Genomic DNA, 14,660 nt, shown 5'->3' with positions numbered 1-14,660 from the left:
ACATGGGAATTGGTTGATCTTCCTCCCGAAAATAGACTTTTAGGTTCTAAATAGATCTTCAAAAGAAAAATAAAAGCAGATGACATTATTGACAAATACAAGGCAAGACTTGTAGTAAAAGGCTTCAAACAAAAAGAAGGCCTTGATTACTTTGATATATACTCGCCAGTAACAAGGATAACATCGATTCGAATGTTAATTTCCTTGGCTGCGGTATATGGTCTTGAAATCCATCAAATGGATGTGAAAACCGTTTTCCTAAATGTAGAATTGAAGGAAGAAATATACATGGAACAACCTGAGGGTTTTGTGGTTCCAGGAAAGGAAAACAAGGTGTGTAAACTTATTAAGTCATTGTATGGACTAAAGCAAGCACCTAAAAAATGGCATGCGAAGTTTAACCAAACCATGTTGGCAAGCGGATTCAAAATAAATGAATGTTATAAATGTGTTTATATTAAAGACACTCCAAATCATCAAGTCATTGTTTGTTTATATGTGGATGATATGTTAATCATCAGTAGAGACATTTCTGACATAAATGTAACAAAATGAATGCTCGAGAGCAAGTTTGATATGAAAAACCTTGGAGTTGCGGATGTGATCTTAGGTATAAGAATCCATAGAACTCCACAAGGGTTGGCGTTGTCACAGTCTTATTATATCGAAAAGGTACTTGAAAATTTAAGTATATGGAATTTGGTATTGCCAAGACTCCATTAGATGCGAGTTTTGCACTTCGAAAGAATGAAGGTGAAAGTGACTCACAATTGGAGTACGCAAGAGTATTGAGATATTTAATGTATATAATGAACTGTACATGACTAGACATAACATGCGCTATTAGTAAATTGAGTCGGTACATGAGTAATCCCAACAAAACTCATTGGATGGCATTGAAAAGAGTTTTGGGGTATCTTAAATACACTCAAGATTATGCTGCGTATTATAATAAATATCCTGCGGTACTTGAAGGATATAGTGATGCAAATTGGATCATCGGATTGAACGAAGTAAAATCCACAAGTGAATATGTATTTACTATCGGTAGAGGAGCAGTCTCTTGAAAATCATCCAAACTGACTTGTATTGCTCGCTCTACAATGGAATCTGAATTTATCGCATTGGATAAAGCCGGTGAAGAAACAGAATGGCTCTGGAATTTCTTGGAAGATATTTCGTATTGGTCCAAGCCAATGGCACAAGTATGTATAAACTGTGATAGCCAAGCGGCTATAGGTAGGGCAGGAGCATGATGTACAATGATAAATCTCGTCACATACAATGGAGACATAATATCGTTAGGGAACTTCTCTCTCGTAGAATTATCACAGTTGACTATGTAAAGTCAAAGGATAATGTGTCGGATCCACTTATAAAAGGTCTATCTAGAGAAGGAGTGGAAAAGACATCCAAGGAAATGGGTTTAAGGCCTAGGACAAGTCAGCATGGCGGTAACTCTACCTAGCAGACTGGAGATTCCAAGAGCTAGGTTCAAGGAGATCAAACAAAGTTGTATCTGATAGGTTCAACATTGTTAATTACCCAAATCATTCTCATAATGTAGACAATGTATAGTAAACAAGGATAAGACTTAAGGTGAAAAGTCTTTTAATGATTATCTAAATTTAGCAGATTTGACCAAATAGTTTAATCTATAGGATTGAACGTTTAAAAAACACCTATGTGATGGCGAAGTGGAAGTCGCTTCAAGGAGAATGTTAGTAAAGCCTATTCTCTAAGCTCTCATAAAACCGGAACGTGTTCATGGATGAAAAGAACAAAATCGTGAGAACCATAAATGTTAAAAGGCTGGTGGTGTGACATGTATTATCTAGGTGTACATTAAAGCTCGACGGTTCAAAGATATCAAATCTACCGATTGACCGAGTGCATCTGATGCATGTTCACTAGGGAAAGTTCAAAGGGAAACCCACTCATCCAGATGCAATCAGTCTTCGCTTGATGATCACATACTTGTCCGTAAAAATTTTACAAAAAATAGCCATCCCCATTCATGTGGGGGATTGTTGGGTTCATAGTATATGAAAGAAGTGTGAATAGAAAAATGGAGAGTAAAATGGTGGAGGGAAGGAGACACTAAAATGGAAAGTGTACTCCCAAATTAGAAAGTTTACTCTTTCTCTCACATTGATGGAGGAAGAGAACTTGAAAGTGTTTATAATCAAGAACACTTACTCTACATGGTAAGTGAGACAAGAAATAAGAGATGACTTATGCCGTCGTCGTCGCTCGCTCGGCTCGGATTTGGATTTGAATTTGGAAAATGATCGATCGATAAGATCTATTTTTTGGACAAACTTTATTTGATGAAATCTGATCAATGACAAAAACGCAGGAAATTTTTTTTGTGTGTTTAATACTCTATTTATATGCATGCAGTAACAGTAACAGATGCAATGTTCGATCTGAACTAATGCTTCAGAAAAGTTGTACTGTTTCAAACTGATGCTTCAGAAGGATACAATTCTTCAACGAAATGATACACTGATTCACGAAATGGCATGCCTGTTTGGAACAGACACACTGTTTGGACGAATGGACATGAATTTTCAGAAAAGGTTACACCTTTTAAATGAACCATTGCCACTTTTCAGAAGAGGCATCTTGTGGCTATATAAACCTACTTTCATCCACAGGTTTTGATACGAAAATTACAGAAAAAAACTCTTCTTGACTTTAAAATATTTTGTGTGATCACTCAAAACGTTCAGTGAGTTCGAAGATATTCCAATTATTTGAGGTACTGCTACAGTTGGTCTGTTTGGCCATTTTATCCTGAGAGGAAAAATTTCACAACCTCGGGTACAGTGAGGGAAATTATTTCCTTAAGGAAACTCCGTGAATTCGGACGACTTGGCCATTTCTGTTTCATCTTTATTTCTAAAAAATAAAATACACCTCTTGGAAAGATCACTTTGATCTTGTGTTGAGGGTATTTTCTGGACTTCATTGTGTTCTTGGTTTATAAACTTAAACTAGTTGAAGTGGTTGTTTCTAGTATACAGATTCTTGTACCCGTAGAAGGAAAATAACAAAAAATACCTGAGGCGTTGTGTGGAGGTGAAAGTATCGAAAAGAGAACGTTTCGAAGTTGAGGCGTTCGCTTAAGCATTGGGGCATTCGCTTAAGTGTAAGACATAAATTAGACGTAAGCCTAGAAAGTTTACAACATAAAAATAATTTTTTCCTTTTAAATCTCTAATTTAAACTTAATACTAAAATATATAATTAGTAAGAACTTAAATACTCAAATCAAAAGTAAAAGAAAATTTAAAAGTCACACTTTCAAACGTATTTGTCGGTGGGTGTCAACGACGCCGCTACTTAAAAAGATATTGGGTGTACTTTCTTCTTCCTAGTTCCTTTTTTTTCTTTTAGTTCTTTTTAAGTCACATAGTGATGGGTTTTTAAGTTATTTACGTTTTTATTCTCATTAAAATACAATATATGCGTGCGTAAATATATGGTCGAGTAACAGAAAGGTGCAGGTTGATTAAATATGTATTTTTATATACAAATTTGTATTTTTGAGGACATATAATAGTTTATTAAGTGAAAGTTATCTTTATCTATTAGTATTATGTCGCTTTGGTTAGGTTTTTTGTTTTTCGCTGAAGCACTTTTAGATATATATTTCACTTATTTTTTTTTATAGTTTTGATGTAGTTTTACTTCTTTTTTTTGGGGGGGGGGGGGGGAGGGGGTAATTTATTTATTTAAAAAATTAATTTATTTATAATTATATTAATTAATAAAATATTAAAAATTAAAGGATTCATGAGGCTTATGCCCACTCACCTCAGGTAAACGCATCGCCTTACACCACATCTTTAAAAATACTAATTACTTATACCACCTTTTTTCATGTATTAGGAATACAAAGAATTCTAACACATGCATTACCGTGATTAATACTCCCTCCCTTCAGTTTTACTTGTCATAAATTTTCTAATTTTATTTCTACTTTTATTTGTCATTTTTGATATATCAAGAAAAGATAATTTCTTTTTTCCTCTTTTACCCTTAGTATTAATTACTTTTTCTCCAAATTAATTCTAATATACAATGTAAATATTATTAAATAAAGATAATATGATAAAATAGTCATGTTATTAATTATTTTTTTAATTAATGTGTCAAGTTAAATTGTGACAAGTAACACTGAACGAAGGAAGTAATAAAATTAACCCCAAATCCTTTTAGAACATTTCCCAAGTCCTTTTCCACTATGTTTTGCCTCTTTTCTCTATACTTTCCCCCAGAGAAGCAAAGATGATTTCCTCCGCATCTTCTTTCTTTCACTTATTGTCTGTTTGGGATTGCTTATTTTTTAAAATAAGCACTTATTTTGAGGGGAAAAAAAATACTTTTTTAATAAATAGGAGTGTTTGATAAACTTGCAAAAGTGCTTTTAAAAATAAGGAGAAACAGTTTTTCTGCTTCTGGGAAGAAGCAGAAAGTTTCTGCTTTTCAAAAAAAGCAAAAGCAGAAACAGAAAATTATTTTTTATGACAACAATATCCCTATCACATACACACACACACACACACACACATATATATATATATATAAAGTTTAATTAATGTTTGATTTTTAAAATTTTACATTTCATATTCACTCATAATTCTCTATGATTTATATATTGTTATTTTATTTTCACTCACTTTCTTTAAATACATTTAAAAATATCATTGATAATGATGACTAAAGGATATATAATTTTTTATTATTTATTATTAATGATAACAATTGACAGATGAATCAGGTTACAAGATTATATTTTGACAACACATGTAAATTTTTCTTGAATATTTATTTTTAAATTAATAATTCATGAAAAATGACATATTTGTTACAATGTAGTGTGTATATATATGAATAACAGATTCAATTTTATTTAAAATATTTGTTATCATGTAGTATACGTATATAAATGTGGTTACTTAGTTTTAGAATTGACACGGTAAAAATATATCCAAAAGAAAAGATAACAAATAACAGATATCAAAAAAAATTAATTAAAAATATTATAATAGATATTTAAAATAAATTTTCTCTATGAATTGATTTTAGTAATAAAGATCTATTGATAGATGTCCTTTTTTGGTCATTTGTCTCAAAAAAGCACTTATTCAAAAAAATTACCCAAACACAATTTGTTTATCAAAAACACTTTTCAAATGAATTTACCAAACACAAATTATTTTTTTTTAAAAGCACTTTTTTGATAAGTCATTTTATAAAAGTGCTTCTCAAATAAGCAGTTTTGTAACAGCAATTTCAAACGGCCTCTTAGTCAAAGATTGTTTACTTTTTCTATCCTATTTCACAATTTTGGGTATAATTTTTGTACCACTTCTTTTATGCCCTTTATATATTTCTAATTAGTATATGTATTCGTGCGATGCGTGAATAAGAATATTATTTTTAATCTTTTTGAATTCTGATGTTCGAGTATGTTGTTCCTTAATAAAATAAACAAACGAAATTCAATCATCATATTGTTCCTCAATAAAATACCCCCCCCCCCCAAATCACCCCCCTTCACCCGCACTATTCCATAGCCAAAAACTATACATATAGGGAGTGTTTGGTAGGGTGTATTATTAGAAAAGTTTATGTATTAAGTGTGGACTTGTGGTATTATTTAGTAGTACTATATTTGGTAGTATTTTGGATCAATGTATAACTAATACATGTATTATAGGATATATAACTAATACACGGTATTATATGATGTATAACTAATACATTTCATTTAGTGGTATTAGTAATACATGAGTTTAAATACCATGGGACTAATATGTGTAAAGACAAAAATATCCCTCAAATTCTTTTAAGCATTTTTTAATTTTCTTTATTTTATTTTTTTATATTTATACAAACAAATTTATTTAAATAAATTAGTCTATAAATTTTATTATTTAAAGAGAGTTGTTCTTTGCTAAATAAAATCCAATATCATAGAATATGGAGGGTACACCATGATATCAAAGATTTCAACAGTGGCACATCACACCTGAAAAAAAGTAACAAATTTTTATTCATATTTTAGTTTTTAACTTGACTAATTTAATGAAATAGAAAATCCCACAAAAATTCAAGGGTATAATTGTAAAGGGGATTTTTATAGCATTTTAAATCAAACACAATACATTGTATATTTAATTTTTAATATAATGAACCAAACACCTGATAAAAAATAATTCAAGTACTATAATCCCTGCATTACTAATTCTTGCATTGCTAATCCATGCATTACTTGTCTTCGTACCAAACGACCCCATAGTGATGATGAATCATACAATATTGAAAACTTTTATATTTCATATTTTATTTATTATGTTGTTTACTATTTAAATTTATTAACTTATTGATATTAATTTTTAATAGCTTATCAATTGATTTAATGTTGTTATTAAGTGGTCTTTTGATTAATATGAAATAGATATATTAATTAATTTACTTGAGATTTTTTTTTATTTTTAAATTTTTATTCTATTATTCACAGCTTTTCAATTTAAAATTTATATATATATATATATATATATATATATATATATATTAATATTATCTAATTACTAAATTATATTCTCAAAATTAGTTCAAAATATTACCCCCGCACAACCTTTACATTTTTTCCTACTGTATTTAATTATTTTCTCTTGTATTTTGACATTTATGTTCTTTCTTATGTCAAAATATACAATGCTAATTTAAAATTTAAGTTACTTAAATTTTTCTATTATAATATTCCTTTAATTCATTATTTATCAAAATTTTAGTTACTATTTATCAAAATTTTAGTTACATTATATGTATTATTTAAAATTTGACTTGTTATAATTAAAAATACTTTTTTATCTTAAATAGAAAGTCACATCCTTCAAACTTTTACATTATAATTGTAACTTATTTTTTAGTTTTGTCCCGACTTATAGTTATGTTTTATTTATACTTGTAAATAACTTGCCAATTTGCTTAATATCTTTTCTTATTATTTATTTTAATATATAAATAATCATGTATTTTTTCTTTTTTTTTTAGTGTTATTAGCTAGGTGGGTGAAAACTTTAACTGTTCACCCAAGTGTGTATTATATTAGTTCTATGCAAGATATAAATAGGGCTTCTACTACTGCGGTTGTGACTGGATCACAATAAGGCTTGTAAAAATTTTTGTATTATAAATAAAATACTGCATGTTTCACCAAAAAAAAATATGTATTTTTTCTAATTCTTAAAATTTAATTTATTTCTTAACTTCTATTGTTCATAATTTTTTCGTAGTTTGAATTTATCTATCATACTTTATTTTAAATTATAGATTTATTTTACAACAAAATATAAATAGAGATATAATTTGAGTATTTCTTCTAAATTATAATTTTATATTGTTATTATATATAAATAGAAATATTGGTTGACTGTTGATCTATTTAAATTTTTATGATTAATAAGTTTTGTATTACATGAATTAAAATTGTAAGGTTTTCATTTTATAAGTAACATAAATAATAAAATGAAATATATAGTAGATTTTACCAAAAAGAAATATATAATAAAAGCAGACTCTAATATAATCTAATTTAATTATTTAGAAGTATTTATTGTTTAAAATTTACAGTAAGTTCTTATTTAATCTAAACACTTCGCGTCTATTGGAGATAAGTTTATCTCATGTTCACTTTTAATTTATTTTAATTATACTCATATTTTTTTAAAAAAATTATTACTTTTGTTTCTAGGATTAAAAGGAATTCAATACTACATGAAACTACTAAAAAATGAATTAAAACATGTTACTTGTTATATAATATAAATGACACACAAAATTAGTAACAAAGATTTTTTCATAAGTATAAACTGCAATAAAAATTATGAAAAGAATAAATAAATTGAAGTATTTAAATACCTACAAATTTATTTGATAATCCCCTTAGAAAAAGTAGATATATAAATGTAGTATTTTTTCAGAGTCTCCTTTATGCTTAAGAGAAATTTATTAAGATAAAAAGTTGTGACATAATAATATTCATGCACATACAAATATATTTACATTCATTCTTTATAAAACTGATCTGGTAAATCTTCTTTATATATTTCGAGTCTCCATTGTACTTGTTGATTTTTCAAATATTCATTTTTTAAATATTTCAGTACATTATATCCATAAAAACTTTAGATTCCTTAGATGCATCTGGGACAAAAGATAAATATAATATTAATAATAAAATAATTAAAAAATAAATTAAGCATAAAAACATATCTTGATAGTTATTTGGAGAAATCCAATGATGAACATCACCTGTAATAATTTTATCCATGATAGATACATTTATGATAAAACATACAATATTAATCATAAATAATAATAAATAATTAAAAATCTAAATTAAACATAAACAACTTACCTTGATTGCTACTCAGAGAAATCCAACAAACATTACCTATAATCTCTTTATTTATCATAGAAATATTCTATCAAAAAATATAAATATATATTCCTCATAAGCGATTATTGCTAAGAAATGATAGTCTATTCAATCAAATAAAAGACATTTCATAAACATACTAATAAAAACAAACAACTATAGCAATTACGTCAGATGTTTATTCTATACCATTCTTAAAAGTATATCTTCACTGAAGATTTAAACACATTACAAATGTATCAAACATTAATACTCATTAAAAAATTATAATATCGTCATCAACAATAAATATTTAACTCTCTTTGTTATATTTTTTCTAAAAAAGAAGTTCTAATAGTATTACACGTAAATATAAGATAATCGAAGAAGTCCTTCATCCACATAAACTCATAAATTAAGAATTACATGAACATAATCAATCAAAATCAATACCAACTTAAATTTAGAATCAATTTGAACAAAGTAGCAAGTGATAAAAGGTAAGTCAAATATCATAAGTGCATGTTTTCTAACAAAGAACAAAATGAAGAAAAATAACCAATAATGATTGCACATAGGATAGATTAAATAATTGTTGATTACCTCAAAAACAAATCAACTTCATAGTGACTAATATATATATATATATATATATATATATATATATATATATATAGAGAGAGAGAGAGAGAGAGAGAGAGAGAGAGAGAGAGAGAGAATAACAAAATAAAAAATTACAATAAATAATTGTTTACATCCAAAAGATAAGAGTTAACGACCTACTTTTAAGTTTCAGTATGTCTACTCACCTAGAAGAATTAAATAAAAAAATGAAGAGAAAATATGAAATAGCAGCAAGAACATATTTGTGTGGTCTACTCACCTAGAAGAATAAAAAAAAATATATGTATTTGTGTGGAATGATGGATGTTGATGACTTTATATAGATACAATTTTGAATTTGAAATTTCAAAATTGAAATAGTCAACTTATTGATAAACTTAAATTCAAAATTAAAATGAAACTGCAATTATCTTATTAGATAGAACATGAATGACCTATTACTAGTAGGTTTCTCTGCATTTATCTTTCAATTTTTTAGGTTTAAAATCAACCCTTTTCCAATGAAAGAAGAAAAAATTAAATTTAAACTATGCAATTGTATGATTATAGATTATTATTATTATTATTATTATTATTGTTTTCATTATTATTATTATTATTATTATTATTATTATTATTATTATTATTATTATAATACTAACAACAGTATACATGTGTAATATTATTATTACTTCTACTATTATTTGTATATAGATTATTATTATTATTATTATTATTATTATTATTATTATTATTATTATTATAATATGATGTAGTTAGAGTTTATTTAGGACTCTTTAATTATAAATTCTTAGTTTTAAGTTAATAAAAATTATTAAAAGAAATTAATGAAAATTCTTTTTGTTTTATTTTAAAAAATAATATTCAAAAATTTAAATATATTTAATTTTAAACTAAAATCTTTTATTACAATATTGTAAAATTTCTAATTTCATTTTTCCTTTTTTTTAAAAGACAAATCATCTTTTTTTAAAAAATAATAATAACATTAATAATAATTACTATTATTGTTGTTATTATTATCATACTACATTTGTACTGCTACTATTATTTATTTATTTATTTATTATTATTATTATTATTTTACTACTGCTACTACATTTTGTTAGACTAAAAGTATTACTACTACTACTATATGTGTGTTACTTCTACTACTACTATTATTTATTTATTGTTGTTGTTGTTGTTGTTTAGAGCTGTCAATATGGGCTTGACCCGTGATGTCGGTCCAACCCAATCCTTTAATTAAGTAGGGTTGGGCTAAATGTTTTCAGCCCATCTAGAAATGAGGCTTATAAGCCCAGGCTCTCTTGGCCCGTCAGCCTTAGAGGCCTAACTCGTCAGCCTCAGAGGCCAGCCCATGGGTTGATACTAATTTTTTGAAAGTTTTTAGTGTGTGTTTGAAATGGCTGTTAAGCTGCTTTTAGTTGTGAACTTTAAAAAGTTGTTTTTACTCGTGATGGTTTAGTAGTTGTTACCTTTGCTTAATGCAATATTCTGTTATTTAAAGTTAGGCTCTCTTCTGTTATAATCTTGCTTCTTTTATGTAGATACTTTGTGTATATCTATATTTATTATCTTAACTATATTAAAATTTGTCTATGGAATTTGTAGCTAATCATCATTTCTTTGCTTATTACGGTAAATGCCATGAGCTAATTACAACTAAGGGATCGTTTGATGTGAGGTATAAGGGATAGATAGTCCGAGATAAAATGGCGAAATATTTTTATCCCATGTTTGGTGTGAGGTATTAGTTAGTACCGGGATTATATATCACACCATTTACACCATAGTGATGAGATAAATTATCTGTATACATAATGAAATAACTTATTCCGAAATTAATTATCCCAGGATAACTCATTCCCAAGCTAACAATCCTTAAAGGTATTAGTAAGATGCCTTTAACATGCTAAAAACTAGTAGGAGATATATTACAGTTCAATCATAAAAGTTGGTGATAGTCTAGTATTTACAATATTTTTGTTTATCATGTTTCGGGTTGCTTTTATTTTTTCTGAAGGGTCAACCCGTCCAACCTGCGGCCCGCTAAAGACTGGGTTGGGCCACTATTTTAAACTCTCTTTAGTTAAAAGGGCTAGCCCGTCCTAGCCCATTTAATATGATTAGATTGGATTGGGTGGGCTAGCCTATTTTGATAGCTCTACTGTTGTTGTTGTTATTATTATTATTATTATCTTTTATATAATATTTAATATATTTTAGAACATTAAAAGGGATTAGATTATGAATAGTAGGTTTCTAGTTTCAAGCTAATGATAATTATTTTTGAAAAAATAAAGGATAATATATTTTTAAATTCAAATATTTCTAATCTTTTAATTCAAAATTTTTATTAGAAAACTATTGTAAAAATATTCTATAAAAAAAGAATCATTCAAATCCAAACAACTAGTTTTCAGTTTAAATTTAATAATAATCTTTATCAAAGGGAGGATAATTGGGGTATTTTCAATTTATATTTAAATTCAAACAATACTAGTTCTACTACGTATGTAGTAGTTAATTATTATTATTATTATTATTATTATTATTATTATTATTATTATTATTATCCTACTACTTCTACATATTACATACTACTATTGCTTCGATCACTATACTACTACTACTATTACTAATTATTATTATTATTATTATTATTATTATTATAATATTTTAATAAAAATTTCATCTTTCATTAATATGTAAATAAATTATGTTTAAATATATTTTTTAACATTTAAATTTTAAAGAGATAAGTTTGAAATAGAAAATATCTATTAGAATTATTTAATTATGGGTTTCTATTTTTAAGATAATGAAAATCTTTTTATTAAAAGAATAATGTATTTCAAATACTTAATTTTTTAATTTAAAGCTTGATAAGAGTCCAATTAGAACACTCTACTATGATAACTAAATATTTCTAATATGTAATTTTATTTTATAATTATTTTTAATTTAAAATCAACAGTTTATAAGTATTAATTATATTTTGATAGTTTAACTTTTTTTTGCATGTTTTTATAATTTTTCTTTCCTTTCTTTCTTTCTTTCTTTCTTTCTTTCTTTCTTTCTTTCTTTCATTTGTTTGTTGTTAATTTTCTTCTTCTTTTTAATTAAAATAAATTGAAAACTTAGATATATAAATGTATTTCAAGTAGATATATACGTTGAATTTAATTATTAAATTTTAACTTATATTTAAAATTTTAAAATAATCGCAAGCAATGATAATTTTTAAATACACACCACAAATATATATTATTTATATTTATAAATAATAAAAATAGTAATAATAATAATAATAATAATATATTTATCATTAAATTTGATATAGATAAGTTTATGAAACGTAAGAGTTCATGTAGAACTCTTTCATTACGGGTTTCTATTTTTAAACTAACTAATAATATTTTTTTAAAGGATGATGTATTTTTAAATTCAAATAATTATAAAAATTTTATTACAATACTATTAAATATTATTATTAATATTTTAATAAAATTTTAATTAATAAAATTTTAATCTTTCATTAATATGTAAATAAATTGTATTTAATATATTTTATACCATTTAAATTTTAAATAGATAAGTTTGAAATAGCAAATATTTATTAGAAATCTTCAATTATGAGTTTCTATTTTTAAGATAATGAAAATCTTTTTATTAAAAGGATAATGTATTTCAGATTCAAATACTTAATCTTTCAATTCAAAACTTGATAAAAGTCCAATTAGAACTCTCTAATGTGATAACTAACTATTTATAATATGTAATTTTATTTTATAATTATTTTTAATTTAATCAACAATTTATTAGTCTTAATTATCTTTTGATTGTTTAACTTTTTTTGCACGTTTTTTTTTAAATTTTCTTTTTTTTTTCTTTCCTTTCTTTCTTTCTTTCTTTCTTTCTTTCTTTCTTTCTTTCTTTTGTTTGTCTGTTAATTTTCCTTTTTTATAAAATAAATTGACAACTTAGATATATAAATGTATTTCAAGTAGATATATGCGTTGAATTTAATTATTAAATTTTAATTTATATTTAAAATTTTAAAATAATCGCAAGCAAGAATAAGTTTTAGATACACACCACAAATATATATCATTTATAGTTATCAATAATAATAATAATATATTTATCATTATATTTGATATAGATAAGTTTATGAAATAGAGTTCATTTAGAACTCTTTCATTGTGAGTTTCTATTTTTAAACCAATTAATAATATTTGTTTAAAGGATAATTTATTTTTAAATTTAAATAATTATAAAAATCTTATTACAATACTATTAAACTTATCCTAAAAACTGATATGTGGCTTCTTCTGATGCTTCGTCCACTGCTTTATAATATATATAGATGTTACATACGAAAATGGAGTGGATAATAAAAGGACCACTTTGCCAAATCCGTGTGTTATTATGGATGGAGAAAGAATAAAATTCGTTGGAAATTAAATTTGTATAAACAACATAAATTTCAAACTTTATGTACTTAATTAATACCTTTTCTCCCGAATTCATTTTCTCTCTCATGTATTTGAAACTTACATATACATGTCTCACACATCTTATACATTACATCCTATGTATAATGCACCCATTTTACCTTTATTTAAGGAAAATAAATCAGCCATCTACCTATATTTAAGGAAAATAAATCAACCACTTTTATTATTTAATGTAATTAATGATAATTATTAAATTAGTGATTAGTGAAACCTTAAAATCTATAACAGTAATTCAAATTGAAAAAAATTGAAACCACATAACAATTTAGTTGATCAAAATTGATATTTCTCCTTCACCAATTCTTCCTGCATTAGTTTAAGATCCGTTTTCCTGTAACCTCCAATATCAATATGAAAGTCACAAATTTGTTAAGGCATTTTGGTATTTGGTAATAAAAAATAGTAAATGAAAGCTACAAAAGTGATGGTATTGTTGTTTCAGAAAGTATATCATTTTTGAGGTTGATCTCGACGATTACATCAGAACTAGATATTGATGAATGTAGAAAAAAAATTGAGGTCAGGTATGTCATGAAATACAATTCTTCATCAATAATTATAAGGAACGATAATGGAGTGAGAGTGTATATAGAGTTGAAGAATTTTTTTTTTTAGGATTTGTCACTTATCCTTTGTGCATATCGATTTCTGATAAGTTAAAAGAAGAGTTAAAGTTTGATTGCAAAATTGGAGTTGTCCTGTGTGTTGAAGAACTGAAACTAACGCTCTTACAAATACACAAAGTTTTTCGATAGTGTTATTCATTAGATAATTGATGCAATTATTTGATAAACCCCATACTTTAAAATAATTGTATTGAAGTTTTTTGTTAAGCTTGCATTACGTATATGATTGCAGTGGTGTAATGCATTATGTCTAATGAACTCATTTGCTAAAACTTTTATGTATGTTGGAGCCTGTTGAAGTTTATATGAGTAGTGTAAAAAATTTAAAAAAACGTACACATATATTTGTCCTTATGTTTAGATTTTCTAATGCATGACTAAGAAAACATACAAAAATACTTGTTCTTTGTGCATATGTGTAGTTACGTTGTTTTAAAATTATTGTGTGTA

This window comes from Capsicum annuum, chromosome 1 (assembly GCF_002878395.1).
Source record: "Capsicum annuum cultivar UCD-10X-F1 chromosome 1, UCD10Xv1.1, whole genome shotgun sequence".
Taxonomy (NCBI): domain Eukaryota; kingdom Viridiplantae; phylum Streptophyta; class Magnoliopsida; order Solanales; family Solanaceae; genus Capsicum; species Capsicum annuum.
Note: the sequence above shows the minus strand (reverse complement) of the source record.